Source organism: Vicugna pacos, chromosome 14 (genome assembly GCF_048564905.1).
Source record: "Vicugna pacos chromosome 14, VicPac4, whole genome shotgun sequence".
Taxonomy (NCBI): Eukaryota; Metazoa; Chordata; class Mammalia; order Artiodactyla; family Camelidae; genus Vicugna; species Vicugna pacos.
Genome location: NC_133000.1, coordinates 66,838,970 through 66,853,891, shown reverse-complemented (window position 1 = coordinate 66,853,891; position 14,922 = coordinate 66,838,970). Strand labels below are relative to the sequence as shown.

The 14,922-nt window shown below is 41.1% G+C and overlaps 2 long non-coding RNA genes across 3 annotated transcripts; one reads left to right on the top strand and one right to left on the bottom strand.

The window, feature by feature from the left end:
* Positions 1-858: 858 nt before the first annotated feature.
* On the bottom strand, positions 859-7,798 carry LOC140685556 (uncharacterized). The gene is made up of 3 exons (XR_012058817.1): positions 7,551-7,798; positions 6,495-6,597; positions 859-1,333 (listed from the first exon to the last, which is right to left on the bottom strand). It is a non-coding gene; the product is annotated as an uncharacterized lncRNA (long non-coding RNA).
* On the top strand, positions 7,422-14,501 carry LOC140685555 (uncharacterized). Of its 2 annotated transcripts, XR_012058816.1 has the most exons (3): positions 7,422-7,922; positions 8,117-8,720; positions 13,552-14,501. It is a non-coding gene; the product is annotated as an uncharacterized lncRNA (long non-coding RNA). The 2 variants fall into 2 exon arrangements; XR_012058815.1 differs by having other exon boundaries at positions 7,422-8,720.
* The last annotated feature ends 421 nt before the right edge of the window (positions 14,502-14,922 follow it).

Below are 14,922 nucleotides of genomic sequence, written 5' to 3'. Positions count from 1 at the left end.
TCCAGTTCCACATGCCCCCAGGGCACCATATGTTAACCTTTGCATTTCTTTGTCTTTCACTTTAGCCAATGGCCCTTGGTTGGTACTTACTGGTGCTTCTCAGCCAGAGTGCATTGCTTTATCTAGTTTTAACACAAAGGGGTGAGCCCATGAAGTCTGCTCGGTAGGCGACCTGCACAGCCTGCCCAGAGGGTCAGGATGCCTTTTTCTTTTTCCTCCTCAGTTCATCCGCAGTGCTCCCAGCACCTCCATTTAGGATTGCCCCTCTAGCCCATTGGCAGCTCAACATTTGAGGACATCTCCTAGGAATGCAGCAAAATGTTCAGCTAAAATAAGAATGATACAAGAAAATAACTGAAAGTATGGTCATAAATACTAACTTAAAAGTCTTAATTTGATAGAGCAGGAAAGAGTTTCTTACAAGTTTGTTTCTATACAATAATTTGTTAAAAATCTCTTTAGCAGTAATTGAATGACGATGACTACCAAAGTCATTATTAGGATTCTGCATAATTTTAAAGCAGATCTTTCTTTATAGCTACTTTGAATGGAATAATAGTAAATGGAAGATGATGGAAATGGTTATAGATACTTAAATAGAGTATTTTTCACAACACAAAAAGTTGATGTAACCATGACTCTGTACAGGGGTGATATAAAATATCAATTCAGGAAAAGGATGATAAAAACTTTTTTTAAAGCATTTTGTCAGATACCTCCCAGAACTGCTAAATTGCCTTTCTATCCTCAATAACACAAGTCAAAGACCTCAAAGCTGGTATAAAAAATGTGAAACAATCCATCTCAGAAGCAGCACCTGATAGGAGAAAACAGGATTTCCAAATCAATTTGTCATGATCCAATATGGATTAAGCCGTTTATTTGTTTTGACATTTCTCATTTGCTAAGTGCCAGCATGCCGAAGTAATCTCCCTGTGATACATACACGGACCAAAACATTTATGATTATTTATTTAGGGGATTTATAGCCCCTTTTCCTCCAGAGAAGTCATTTGAAAGCAGAAACATTTTGAAATTGGGACTGCAGGTGGTTTCACCTGATAATAGTTTAATCTCATCATTTCACTCCTTCAGTGGGAAATGGGGCTCTCCCACCTCAGACAAGGTGGGAAAGAGCTTCCAGATTTATGCAGCAAACACAACTGCCCAGAGGTAGACTTGTATCTACCCTGATGGAAAGTGATAGACAGTCATTTATAATCTAGAACCTTCCTAGTCCAATATTTAATCCTTTCCCATTCGTCTTTATGTTGAGTCAGGAACCAGTAAACTTGGAGACTCAGTAGGGACTCTTGAGTAAAGACTGTTAGAGCTGCAAGAGATAAAACCAGGAAATGAGGTGATTTTATTTGGGGTGAGACCAATTTGAGTTTGAATCCTAGCAGTGCTTCGTTTTTTAACTATTTGACATTAAGCAAATTACATAACCTTTCTGAGTTTCAAGTTCCTTACCTATGTGATAGAAAACTTTTCTTATTGGACTGCAGGGAAACTTAAAATCAGATAATATAAGTAAAATTAACTGGCCCAGTGCTTGGCCCACGGAACCTCAAAAAATTGCATCCAATGTCTCTGGGCCCAATGTCTCTTTTAACTACTTGATCATTCTAGATGTTTATACACTTTCTCAACACCCAGGAAAAAAGAAGAACTGAGCAATTTATTTTATGAATCCACCATAAGCTTCAAACCGAAGTTTGATCATGAACAAAACAGAAATTAGAGATAAGTCTCATGTATTTCTGTAGGTCTATAAAAAAGTCCTAACTGAAATACTAGCAAATTTATAATCCATTAAATTCAAGAACACATACTTGGATGTTTTAATATTAAGGAATTTAGCATTGAAATATATTATTAACTCAAACAAGAAAAATCTTGTAGTTGCCTCAGGTTTGGGTTAAAAATATATTTAATCAAGTCCAATCATTATTCTTGATTTGATAAGATTTTTAAAAATCTAAGAATAAAAACATGAGACAGAGTAATAATCTCATACCAAAAGCCATTGCCATCAATGAGTCACCCTCGTTAAAGGAAGGTTATCATCATCATTCTGTCTTAGCATTGTTCCAGATGCTACAATGAAACTCAAAACAGATGACGATAATTAGAAAGAGACAACAGTATCTTTATTAATGACTGATGTGACTGTCTATCTAGAAAATCTACCTAAAAAAGCTGAAAAGCCTCTTCTAATTCATATGAGAATTCAGAAAAGTAGATACACACAAGAACACACACAACAATCAATAGTTTTTTCAATACATCAATAATCATCTTTCAATAAAATCTGTAGTTTCTATAGAAGCATTGAAAACTATTGACATTTTTTATAGGTACTTTATTGAGAAAATACCTTTTTTTTTACCATATATCTAAACATTGTAAAAGAAAATCTGGATAAATCACCAGAAGTATCCATATTTCTAGACAGAAGACATGGATTCCTTGCAGCCCAATGTGTAGGTTAAACATAATTTCATTTAAAATCTCAAGTTTGGAACTTAACAAAATTATTTTTAGGAATATAAAATTTTGCAAGATTACAAATTGATGACTGCTAAAAATTACCTTATAAACAGAAACAATGAAAGAAGACATTATTGCTTAGACCATAAAATACACTATCAGCTAAGAGGGGGTTTCCAATGTTAGCAAAGTACATGCAACATATATGACAAATTACAAATTTAATAACAAAAATACTAAGATTCCAATAGGCAATTGGAGAATGAACATAACCAGAAATTCATGAAAGAGATGATTCAAATGGCCAAACATTTGAAAAGAAAATACATCATGATAGGTGGTTCAAGAGTGTGTTCAACTATGAAATGCTACTTGTACTTATTAAATTTGCAAATATGATACCAGTAATATTGGTAAAGCTGTGATAAAATACTTTGTTGCCAGTGGAAGTGTAATAACTACCTGGATGGTGATTTTGAAGCATGGACATGAGTAGGGGAGGAAGGGAGGGAGAAAAAGAGATAAGAAAAAATATAGAAAGTATTTGTAGCATCTCAGGGTGGTGAGCTCCTGTTGTTATTTTCTTTGTATTTCTGTGCTTCTCAAATTTTCTATAATGAGCATTTATTAATATAAATGATGATGTGGTTAACATAAATATTACTTTTAATTAATCTAAAATTAGTATGTGGAATTGAAATAGACAGTCTCTAAGTGACTTCCAGTTTGAATTATCCCATTGCTGTAATCATGTCAGCTTGCAGTTTTCTGCAGTTATCACTTCTGTACAAGGGACCCATATGCATCTCAACCATTTTTAAGACTACTGATGACCTACTATGAATTTTAAATCTCTGTATCCTCAGTCAAGCTTAATGATACATTTTTACTTTTCTTGTTTCAGTAAAGTCAACTAGGAAGAAAGGTTCCTTGCTTACTCTAAAATTACATTAAGATGTAAAGAATGGAAATAATTGATTGCCTAGAATCTGTAATTTCTACAAATTATTTAGACTCTTCAACTAGGTAAGCAAGACTTACAAGTTACCTTTAACAAACAAGTTTAAAATATCTGGGAAGAAAGCTTTTGTATAGAGCCTGACTCTATGGGCAAAGTATAAGTGGAGAAAAACTCGTATCTTTTGAGTTAAAAAAAAAAAAAAAGAAGAGGGGAAGTAACGTCCATGACTTTGCTGGGATTTGAGAAAGATTCCTATGGTTTAGGTTTAAAAGGGAGAGGAGAGCGCTAAGATGGTGTCCATTCAGTTGTTCAGGTGGAGAAAATTAACCAGAGAGTTATTCACCAGTTCACATCTATTATTGTAGAACCTGATCACTGATTTTGTCTCTTTCAAAAAACAAATCAGTTTGTTGTCATCATATGTAGTGTTCAATTATACAGCAGAATAAAATTTTAAAAGGAAAACTGTGCAGAGAATCTGCTTAATGGCACTCAAGCTAAATTGTGGCCCCCAAACAGGCTTTTGAATATGACTTAAACAACTGACTCTACTTCATTCCTGTGCTTGGATAGACATAAGCAAGAACATCATTCTGCTCGCTTCAGTAAAATAAAAGCAAAGGGGTAATTGATGGGTTTGCATTTCATCAAGTCCATTACCCATATCATTTCCTTATCTGGGAATTTAAAACTGAGATTCCTTCATTTTCACGAGTTCACTCTTCTTTGGGAATCCAAAGGGAATACCTTCAAATTTTGCTTACCTAGTCCCAGTAAAGGCAAGATTGCTTTGGGGAAAATGTTTCTTAGAATAGAAACTCCATTATTTCTACCTATTGTCAAGATCATCTTTTACTACAGGGACAAATTCCCAATCTAATTAATCATTACTCTGCCTTTCCTAAAAATTAGAAGGATTTTGCAGTTTCTTATGTATTTGTAAAACCTGAACATATATCCAGTTGATTCAGTGAAGTAACTTCTGCTGTCTTCTATTTTCTGTAATAAACTGTTTACCTCAGCCACAGGTTTGAGTCAATCAAAATATTGTGAATCATTCACTGTCAAAAATAATTGGATTAGTCACTTTAAATTTTAAAATTCAGTTGAAAGTAAAATCCTTCCCTTATTTTTTCTTCCATCATGTGCAGTCTTCCAGTTTACCTTATCTGATGTAAATTAAGAAATCTATGATGCATTTTAATTCATAATATTTTGTTCAATTCATAATGCCAACAGATGCTTTGAAACCATTATCATGTCTTAAACTTTCTTTCTCCAAACTGAGTATGAAATCTTTATGATTTCTTACATAACCCACTCTTCTTACTCCTTAACACATTTTTTGATCCTCTTGAACACTGTTGATTTCAATCTTTTTATAAATTCTGAAACAAACATTTTCTATAATACATTAATTCATCTAGTATTTCTATACAAATTGAGTGTATCATGTGTCCATCCATGGGAGATTAGTAGGGGAAAAGCTTGAATAACTATCAGAATGGTACTGGAGACTACTTTTTGTTCCTCTTTCTACTGCTGGTCTGTCCACCTCCACATCACAGACATTTGATTCCTGTCCAATGGTAGTGAGCGAATGATTTGACAATGCACTGGGATTTGACTATTTTCTTGCCACAGTTGTTTGGATAATTTCAATGTCTTTTGACTGAGTTTGATATCAGTCCCTATGTATGCACTTTTGTTTTCAATACACAATTTTTCTAATTTATCAAAGCCACTATGCAATCATGAATGTCGTGCACTAAAATCTCACTGGTTTACTTCCATTTAGGGACTCACGATGTGAATCTAGTTTGAAAAGTCATTTCTGTTCATCTTCAATCCGAGCCCTTCAATTGATAATTTTATTCTCGAGACACAGTGCGCTCAGAGCCTACCTGACAGGTGTGGGCTCTGAGGAGGTGGTGTCTGAGATCTTTGGGGAAGAAATTCCACGTACTTGAGGCAGCAGGTCTCATCACCGTTTCTGCCTCTTGGTTTTGCCAACTTTGATTCTAACTCATCAAAATGGAAGGAGGAAAAACTAAGACAACTAGAGAAGTCAAAATACAATTAAAACAGACTGGAGAAGGAATGAAGGATAGGGACTCTGCAAAGTATCAGTGGTATCAAACGGGCTTTCTTAGGGTCCATTTTCAGACTCCGTTTGTGAACTTGGACCCCCTGTTCAGCGTGCTCCTCCCCTAGTCAACACTGACATCCACTATAATTCAGAATGGGCGATGAATTCGGTTTAGGTGTAATGAAACAGAAAATAGAGAAAAACAGTGACTGAAGCAGGAAATAACTAATTTCTTCCTCATGCAAAGTCTGAGGTCTCAACCATCACTCAGATGTATGCTGGTCTCACCATGTGGCACCGACATTGTTGATCCGAATGGCAGCCTTAGCTGTAGCTTCGCATCCAGAAGGAAGGAGCCACTAGGAAAGCAGAAAGGGCCAGAATACGTGCTCTGTCCCTTTAAGGATGCTTCCCGGAAGGCACCTGTGCGATTTTTGCCCCCTCTTCTGCTCACATCACTTTGGTTAGAACTGTGGCCGTACCAGCTGTGAAAGAGATTAGGGACTTGCATTTTTGTGCTTCCAAGCTAGCATTTGGAAGTTCTACGATGAAAGAAGAGAGAACAGATTTTGAGGGAAAACCATCATTATCTGCCAGAGAATGAATTATTTTTGTTAAATAAGAATTTGAATAATTGGATAACATAAAATCTGACCACTTCTGATGCTCAGTCCAGTTTTCCCTCATAGGGTGCAATGGACAGTTTTGCCCTAAAGAACAGTTATCAAAGAACCGTGATGGTAGAGGAGATACCGTTGAGTGCAATATCTAAATTTACTGCAGATATCATAAATATGTATGTCTTCGGATAAATCAGACTAAATGACCTACACATAACATTTCACATCGAAAAATGAAATGTCTGTTAAAGTTCATGAAAACTGATGACTTAAATTTAATTCATGTTTTGAGAAACATAAAAATATTCCTCTCTTCCCTGACTGCACTTACCATCACGCTGGGAGTTTATCTTCTTGCTGTTGGAGCGATTTGCTTCCTTATCTCCTGATAATGCCAATGCCCGGCACACACCTGAGACCAATTAATCCCGAATCTGGAGGGTATAGAAAAGGGAAGTGGGACCAGATCTCTGGATGTTTGAAAAGTACCTTCTAAAGCACAGAGCTCCATCCATGGTAACTGCTAATGAAGCCTCAGAATATAAGCATTAAACAGGGCGGCACTGATGCGTTTAATTGCACTCAAGAGTAAAGTGCAATTAAGAAAATCTGTGATGATTGATCTCGCTGTATATTGGAAGACTTTTGCACTAAATAAAGTCACTAAGGTCAATTAAACACATTTCTGATGACTTTCCTTTGAAACCCGACACTTCTTTCTCTTCCAGGTTAATTGTATCAAGCAATCGCAATGATACAATGTGTAGTAACAAAATACCTCCTAAGTGCAGAAAGAGGGGAGACTTAGGTGCGCAACATGATAGGAAGTATAAGACTTAATTGAGATCCTTTAATGTCTTCACAAAAACTTTCGAATCTGTTAGTACCAGGGGGCTGGGCGTCTTTAGAGATACCCACTGCTCTTTTAGCTAGGCGGGCTTTTTGGGAGTTCCAGCCTTCCTCAGTGAAGGGGACAGGCGTAGAAAGATAAAACCTTTGTCCTAAAAAATTATTGTAAGGGCAAAGTCCTGTGGCAGTGTATTGCAAGCCCTCAAGGCCTGACAGGCTCACTCGGGATTCAGGCAGACCAGAAAACCCCGTGTGCCTGATACATCAAGGCAGACAAAGCCGCATCCAGCCAGCAGTTACCGAGGATCTAACCAGTGCGCTTGCGCAGTGCAAATCACGCGTGTGTAACGCTCGTGGGTACTGCGCATGCGGGATAACACAGCTGAGTCGCGGGGCACCGGATGTCCGGCGAGGGAGCCTGAGTGACTCCATCTTCCCTACAACCAGCATGAAAACACTTGGATTTTAAGCCTAGATCTGCCCTGATCACCAACATGACTTCCAATAACCCACTCTCCCTGAAGCAAGGCACCCTCACCTGTGACACACAGGCGTTTGACCAGGAGTGTTCAGATCCTCTTCCAGCTCCAGAATCCTACATTTCTACTCAGCAGTGATCCTAATTGGAAAGAAAAACTACTAATTCAGATTTCCTGTCCAAATAATTGCATCAGTCCTTCCCTGACCACAGGTGACACGGGAAGGGCAGCAGTGACTACAGGGAAAGCCCTCCACCGGAGTCCCTCCCACGTTCCCCTGACAATATAAGAACATTAAGTTCAGGGAACGAACGGGGTTAGAGTGCACACAAGTGCTTATGCACGTAATACAGAAAACACCTGGCGGGCGTTCTTCCCTTTGGGATCTCTAGGGAGGACCACTGCTTAAAGCTTTTGAGACTTTCTGAGAGGTATTTATCAGCCACAGGATGTATAACTTTCCAATGGTCCACAGAACAAAACCGGTTTCAGAATGGGCGGGGGACATGCTGAGGTTCTGAGGGGATAAATTTCATAAAAACCCATTTACTGGGGAGGAATATGGAAATAAGGACAGAAAAACTGGAGACTCATAGATATGAAACAAATCTGGAATGTATCTCAGTTTCCAGAATGAAGAACAATGGATCCAGTTGGGGCGATGCAACTCACAGCCTTGATGATGGAGTCAAGATACTTGAAGTTTTTGTACAGAGTTCCACACCACCTGTTAAGAACTCTGAGTGAGAAATGGCATAAGGTTAATTGGGAAAAACCTGAGAGTTAAGGGAAGCATGTATCAGAAACTAGAACACCAAACTATTCAAAGGCAGGGCCAGATGAAAGAAGGATCGATCACGAGACCCAGAAGAGAATTTAGACAGATCTCTTTAGTGGATTGTACACCAAATATTCACCCAACTGCTTACTGAAGGATCCCAGGTTTGTTTAGGGCGGTGATACATTCTTGTAGAAATACTCAGTCTCATAGCCTCCCTTGCATGAACAGGGGGTGCATGGGTGGGGAACAGGGTCAAGAGATCTGGCCAAAGTGATACAGGCAGAGCTCCCTGGAGACACTTTCCTCTTCCAAATCAGAACAGACAGAAGCCTCTGAAGGAGGCAGCAGCTGGCCCTTCCTCTTCATCCAGTGTGAAGAGTGACTGTGCGGCTGGAGCTGGAGCCTCCATCCTGCAACTGTGGGACCAAAAGAAGACCAAAGCCGTAAGGTAAGAGGGGAGGACAGGTGATGGAGGGAGGGGTCATCACGGATCCACAGACCATCCTGAACTTCATGCTATAAGAAGAAATAAAACACTATTTGATTAAGCTGAATTGAAGAACCAAATAGTGATTCAATAATGGCCAGATTATTGAATTTCGTTGAATAAGCCAAACAGCTCATTAATTACAACTTAATAATACTTCATGACTTCGCAACAGTGAAGCAGTGGGAAGCATGAAAAACTTGTACAACAGAGCATAGCCTGCTATTCCAACATCTGCTCATAGGAACCAACCAGACTCCTCTTGTCGATAATGTAATCTCCCTTGAGATTAAAATTAAAAAGTTAAATAGTCTTCCAGGAGCCAGATGAACTCAGAGCTTTAAGACACATGTGAAGGAATGTGCAGCATAGCCTTACTGAGCGGGGGGTGTTTCTGCCATTTCTATAAACAATGGAGGAAAGATACTAAAATTAAAATCATGGCAGAGCCCTGACATTTGAGATGATATTAAGACTACAGACTGGCGCTTATAAATGACGAGAGACTCGCAGGAGACAGCACATCTGCCCCGTGTAGCTGATTAGTTTGAAAGGGAGCATTAAGACTCAGCAGTTACAGATAATGCCTGAAGAATTTCAGATTAGCTGAAGAGAGATAAATAGGAAAATACTATTTTTCCGGTTCATGAAGAGGCATTGAGGCCTGAACACCTGGCTGCCGGAATAAATAAACTCCTTCAGGGCTGCATTGTTCGTATTGCTTGCAACAGGAGCATCTGACTTGGGACTGGCCAGAGCAGGTCACCGCGGGGCTGAGCTTGGTGACTGCACCAGTGCTCGGCAGCCTTCTCAGGCTCCTAAGTGGACGTCGGTGGAAATGCAAAAAGGAAAAGGCCCCCTGAGCCTAAGAATTATATTTTCTTAGGAAAACCCAAGCTCTCAGAGGAGCTTCCATGTAGAAGAGCTGGAAGCCATGGATTCAAACACACATCCACCAAGGAGTGTGCCTACGCAATCCTTCCTTCCTCCCAGGGAGATGGCTCTTTGGTCCTGTGTAGACTCGTGGTGTCATGAACCCTGGTCAAGGGCCATCCCCAGGTTGGACCCCAGAGTTGACTGCCACCTCTCCATCACGGGCTCAGGACGGGCCAGCAGAGCCAATGTTGTATCTGAGAGCCGGGACCAAGCAGCAAGTCCGCCATGACAGTGTCTGCAGGACGCCATCACCTCCTTATGTGCCCAGGGGACCAGTGAAGTCATGTTACACGTGCATTGCTGACATCACACGGTGGCAAATCGGGGTTTGAAAGGTGGTTTTTTGGTTTTTTGTTTGTTTGATATTCTTCCCCAGCCCGCTAAGAACTTGATTGAGAGTCTCTGATCAGAAATTATGTCAGGACACCTCTGCTTTAACAAAGGTGACAAGCTATGTATGGAAAGAAACGTGAATTTTAATCGTGATTGTACAAAGTAGATGAAGAAAATCCTAGTGACATACTCTTCTTTGGGAAAAGGAGCGTCATGTTGTAAAAGTGAGACAGACCTCAAGTGGAAATCCAGCTTTCCTCAAAACAAGCCACGTGGCTTTAACCCAGGCACCAGCATCGCAGAAGCTCGGGCTCTGTGTTGAAAGGGCGTTGGGACAGCATCCCTGCAGGGGGTCTGGGAGGTTTAAACGCGATGACTGCTGCAAAGAGCTTGGTCCTTTGGGAGTTATGAGGAGTAGTCATTGTGGCCCAGTTACCATGGCAATCCTAAAATCTGGCTAATACTTCCTTCAAGAGGAAAATATAGGTTCAAGATTAAATCTTTGGCATAAAAAGTAGTTTCGATCATTGAAAGACGAGTTTTGACCCTAGATCTGAGTACAAAACACACTGGCCCAGGAAGATCCTGGCTTGCTCCCGGGGACAGGCTGATGGTTGAAAGTCACCAGTCAGCAGACCAGGAGGCTGTGCTGCCCTTGGATCTAGGGGGTAATGCCCACCCAGGAAGCACTAAAGAGCCTGTGACCCCATTGGTCAACATAAGTTTGTTTTCTGTGTCTGTGAGTCTGTTTCTGTTTTGTAAGTAGGTTCATTTGTGTCACTTTTAAGTTCTCACATATAACTGATACTGTATGATATTTTCTTTCTCTGTCTGACTTACTTAGTATGATCATCTCTAGGTCCATCCGTGTTGCTCCAAATGGCATCATTTCATTCTTTTTATGGCTGAGTAGCATTTTATTGTACAAAACAGATACACAACTAGGTCCTGCTGATGCAGGAAAAAATGAAGCATGAGAGAATGGTCATGTCCCAGGTCTCAGATGAGTCCCTGGGAAGTATCCCACCAAGTGAGGGTCCTTGGCCTCACATGGGAAGGTATTCCAGAGTAAGCCATAGTTGAGTGAAGGCAGATTTACTCAGAGAGAAGAACGCTCCATAGACAGACTGCAGGCCGTCTCGAAAGGCAAGAGAACAGCCAAGAGGCCTAGGAGATGCACATTCCATAGGCAGAATGTGGGCCATCTTACTCAGAAGGGAGAGTGGCAGCCTCAGAGCATGTGATGAGCTAGGAAAAGTGAGGGCAACTGTGAGATGTGGGCGTGGTTAGTTTTTATGGGCGCTGCGACTTCGTAGGCTAACAAGTGGGACGATTAGTCCAGCTGCCTTTGGGAAGGGGCTGGGGTTGCCAGGAACTGGGCCATCACCTACTTTTTAATTAAAATGTTAATCATCTTAATATGCAGTGAGTTTATGATGGACATTTTTCATGAATTAATAAATAAATATGCTTCAATTTTCTCGGTTTTAATTCCTGATGCAGTAAATAACAATCGATACAACCTACCTAAACAAAAGGTCTTTGGGATCTTCAAGAAATTTTAAGAGTGGAGAAGGGATGCAAGATGAAACAATTTGAGAGCTATTGCCTAAAGCCAAAAAAAAAATTATAAGTAGTCAAAAAAGCAATATTTAGTAAGATGAACTTTTTGTGCCTTCTGGGAATTATTCAAGATACCCGCAGGGCTGGGCAAAATAACGGCCCTGGAAGACGTCCAAGTCTAACTTCCCCAGAGCCTGGGAACACGTTACCTTCTGCGGCAAAGTGAAGCAAGGTACTAATCAGCTGGCTTTGACAGAGGACATGATGCAGGTGAAAGAGGGAGGGGGCAGGTCAGTGCTGGGATGATGTGGTGTGAGGAAGACTCTTCCAGCCATTGCTGGCTTCCAAGGGGCCACAAGCCAAGGAACACCACAGCCGCTAGAAGCTTAAACGCCAGACAGAACAGACCCTTCCTTGGAGCCCCTAGGAGAAAGTCAGCCCTACCCACACCTTGATTTTAACCCAGTGTTACCCATATCAAAATGCCAACCTCTGGAAGGTGATAAATGAGTGTTTCTTCAGCCATTTCCAATGTCAAATTTCACCCAAGCCCTGTAATCTTGGAAAAGAACCAACATCAAGAAATCGCTCTGCCATTTTGAGCTTGGAGAAATGGCTCACCGCAGAGAAGCCCACTGGCCCTCTGGCTTAGATACGACTCAGAGATGCCCCCTGTTTACCTAACAGGAGGCCAGGCACCAACCCTCCCAACCCCCACTCTTCACCTCATACATGATGAGCGTGCACTGTTTTGTCCATTCTGTCAACCTGAACAAAATGCTTGTCAAACAAACATCAATCAAGTTTCTCCCCTCGCCCCTTTCCTGGGCCCCTGAACCCACCCTCTACCAGAGCCAGCACACAGCTCTCCGTAATGTTCCCACCTGAATATAGGGTGACCTCAGGGAGGAACATCCTTTGGTCCACTGTCCCATCATGTCACCCTTCTCGCTCAGCCCACTTCCCACATCGGGCTCATTCTAGCCTTATTCACTCTACACAGGAGAAGGCTTTTTCTGCCTGACCTTGGAGACATGGGTGCCTCCATGGCCAGAGTTATCCCTATCACAACAATCTCCTGCAATAACCTTTTCAAAGAAAGTGTCTCCTTACCAAAGTTCAGATTTGTTTTTATTTGATCCCACTAAGTGTGTGTTCATTCGTTACAGCAACAGTAGGACACTAGCACATCTGCCTAGCCTGGCTCACAGCAGGTTACTACCTCTTGGGAGGATGGACAAAGCAGGAGATGGGAACATTGTTTCCCCTCATCTGTCATCCCTATCACATTGCTAGTATGGCAGTGTTCCTAGCCAAGATGGTAACTGTTTGAGATTGAAGGAGATTACCAAGATGAGGATGTTTGATGAATCAAATCAATGATTCCTCCATCCAGACTTGCAGGTGGCATGGCAGGAAGTCTGAAAGAACCATCTTAAAATCCTCAGTGGTCCAGAACCCAGAGCTTCACTATGGTGGGAGGGCCCCCCTCAATAGACCGAACAGGAATGCGCTTGACCTCTTAGAATCCTCCATTCTAGTACAAGTCTGCACATGGGAACTCTTCATTTAAAAATTAAAATGTAAAACTTGCAGAATGAGTATGAATCATACCATTCCCTGGGGTGAAAATGGGAAAAGATTCTTCTCTCAATCATAGTCCTGTGAAACCCTTGAGGAGTAGGCCCCTTCTCCACCAAGACCTTGTGACATGTAGCTTTGGCAAGGATGTTCTCTCAGCAGAAAATGGCTTTGTTTTCCTGTTTGCAGTATTTTAAGCATTAGGAGGTGCGATGTAAGCAATGCTGATAGCTGACATTTTCAAGTTGCAAAACGAGACCCTTTAGTTCCCAAGAAAGAAATCTTTATCTCCTAAAAATCATCCTGATGAACCAGATGTTTGAGTGATGTTAATGCTATTTTAATGTCTTAAGTTTTCTCTTTTTTTTTTTACTTAAAGATCTAAAAACAAAGATGCAAAGGGCTCACTGACTTTCCTGAGCAGCCGGCCGAGCCTGTGAATGAGTCTCACACACACACACACACACACACACACGCTTTCCTTGCACCGGATTTCTCCAATACAGCCGGCTTTTCAACCCTCCGTATCTGAATCCACAGGCTGCAAACTTCATCTACCCAGAGCACTCACGACCATCTGAGGAATCATCGCTGTGCCAAAGACAACCCCCTCACGTCCAGCCTGGCCGTCCCCATCTTTTCCAGACAGTAGGCAGAACTGGAGACTTCTGGTTTACCATCCTATAAAACACAGAGGAGGCAACTTAGGAGATCTCATAAAATAAAAAGGGTTGAGACGGGAGCTCTACCCACAGCTGCAGTCCTGGCTGCATTTTATGACTATTCCGTTGCTCTCTTGGAGCCCAGCAACCTAGTTTGTGTTTCCCCTGCAGCTTGAAATCTGCAGGAGGCCTTTCCCAGCTGAGTGGCCCACGGCAGGAGCCATGGCCCTTCTCCAAGAAGCACGCAGGACAGCATATGTGCTATTTCCAACCAGCCACCTGACAAAACTGTGAACTGTCCCCACGTGAGGCCTGGAGGTTGTGGAGGAGTTAGAAAAAGCCAAAGAGAAATAAAAAAGCAGGTTGAGCCTAAAATGAAATCAACATATGGGGAGACAATCTCCATCCCCACACCCACCTTTGATTCCTGGATCCGCAAAGGGCTCCTAACCGAGGTCCCTGAGTGGGTTTTGGGAGAGGGATGGTTTCCTGTTATTAGATGCAAAATTATGGGAGGTAGGGGGTGAGTGGAGGTGGAAATAGCTTTTATTAGATTCTCAATAAAAGGCAAAACCCCCTCTTAGTAAGATTTAAAATTCAATTGAGTCAGAAATACCCTCTTTAAACTCTCCAGCGCAGATCAAACTATTAAAAGTAATCGCTCTCATATCTGTGTTTTCACTTCAGGGGGAACCGAAAGGAAGTTTCTGTTCCTTTTTTATTTTGTGTGTGTGTCCAGCAAAGAAAATTAAAATGGAGGAAAGGGAGAAGCAAAGAAGGAAAGAAGAAGGAAACAAAAATTGGAGCATAAAGCAAATTAGCTAGCTAGAAAAATGTTTTTAAAAAGTAAAGGACAAAGAGATCAAATGAGATCAAATGAGGATCAAATAAGAAATTGCTACTGTCCAAGGATTTGAGAGCTAGAAGGATCATTTATCCCAATACTCCCTTTTAATAAGTGAAAATAATTAATGACTTATCAAAGACCGAACAACTGAACTCTGGCCTGATCACTCCCTCTTGCATCTTAAAACCAGCAGGAGGGTAACTGACCAGGATGAGTGGGTAATGATGAGTCACTACACTGA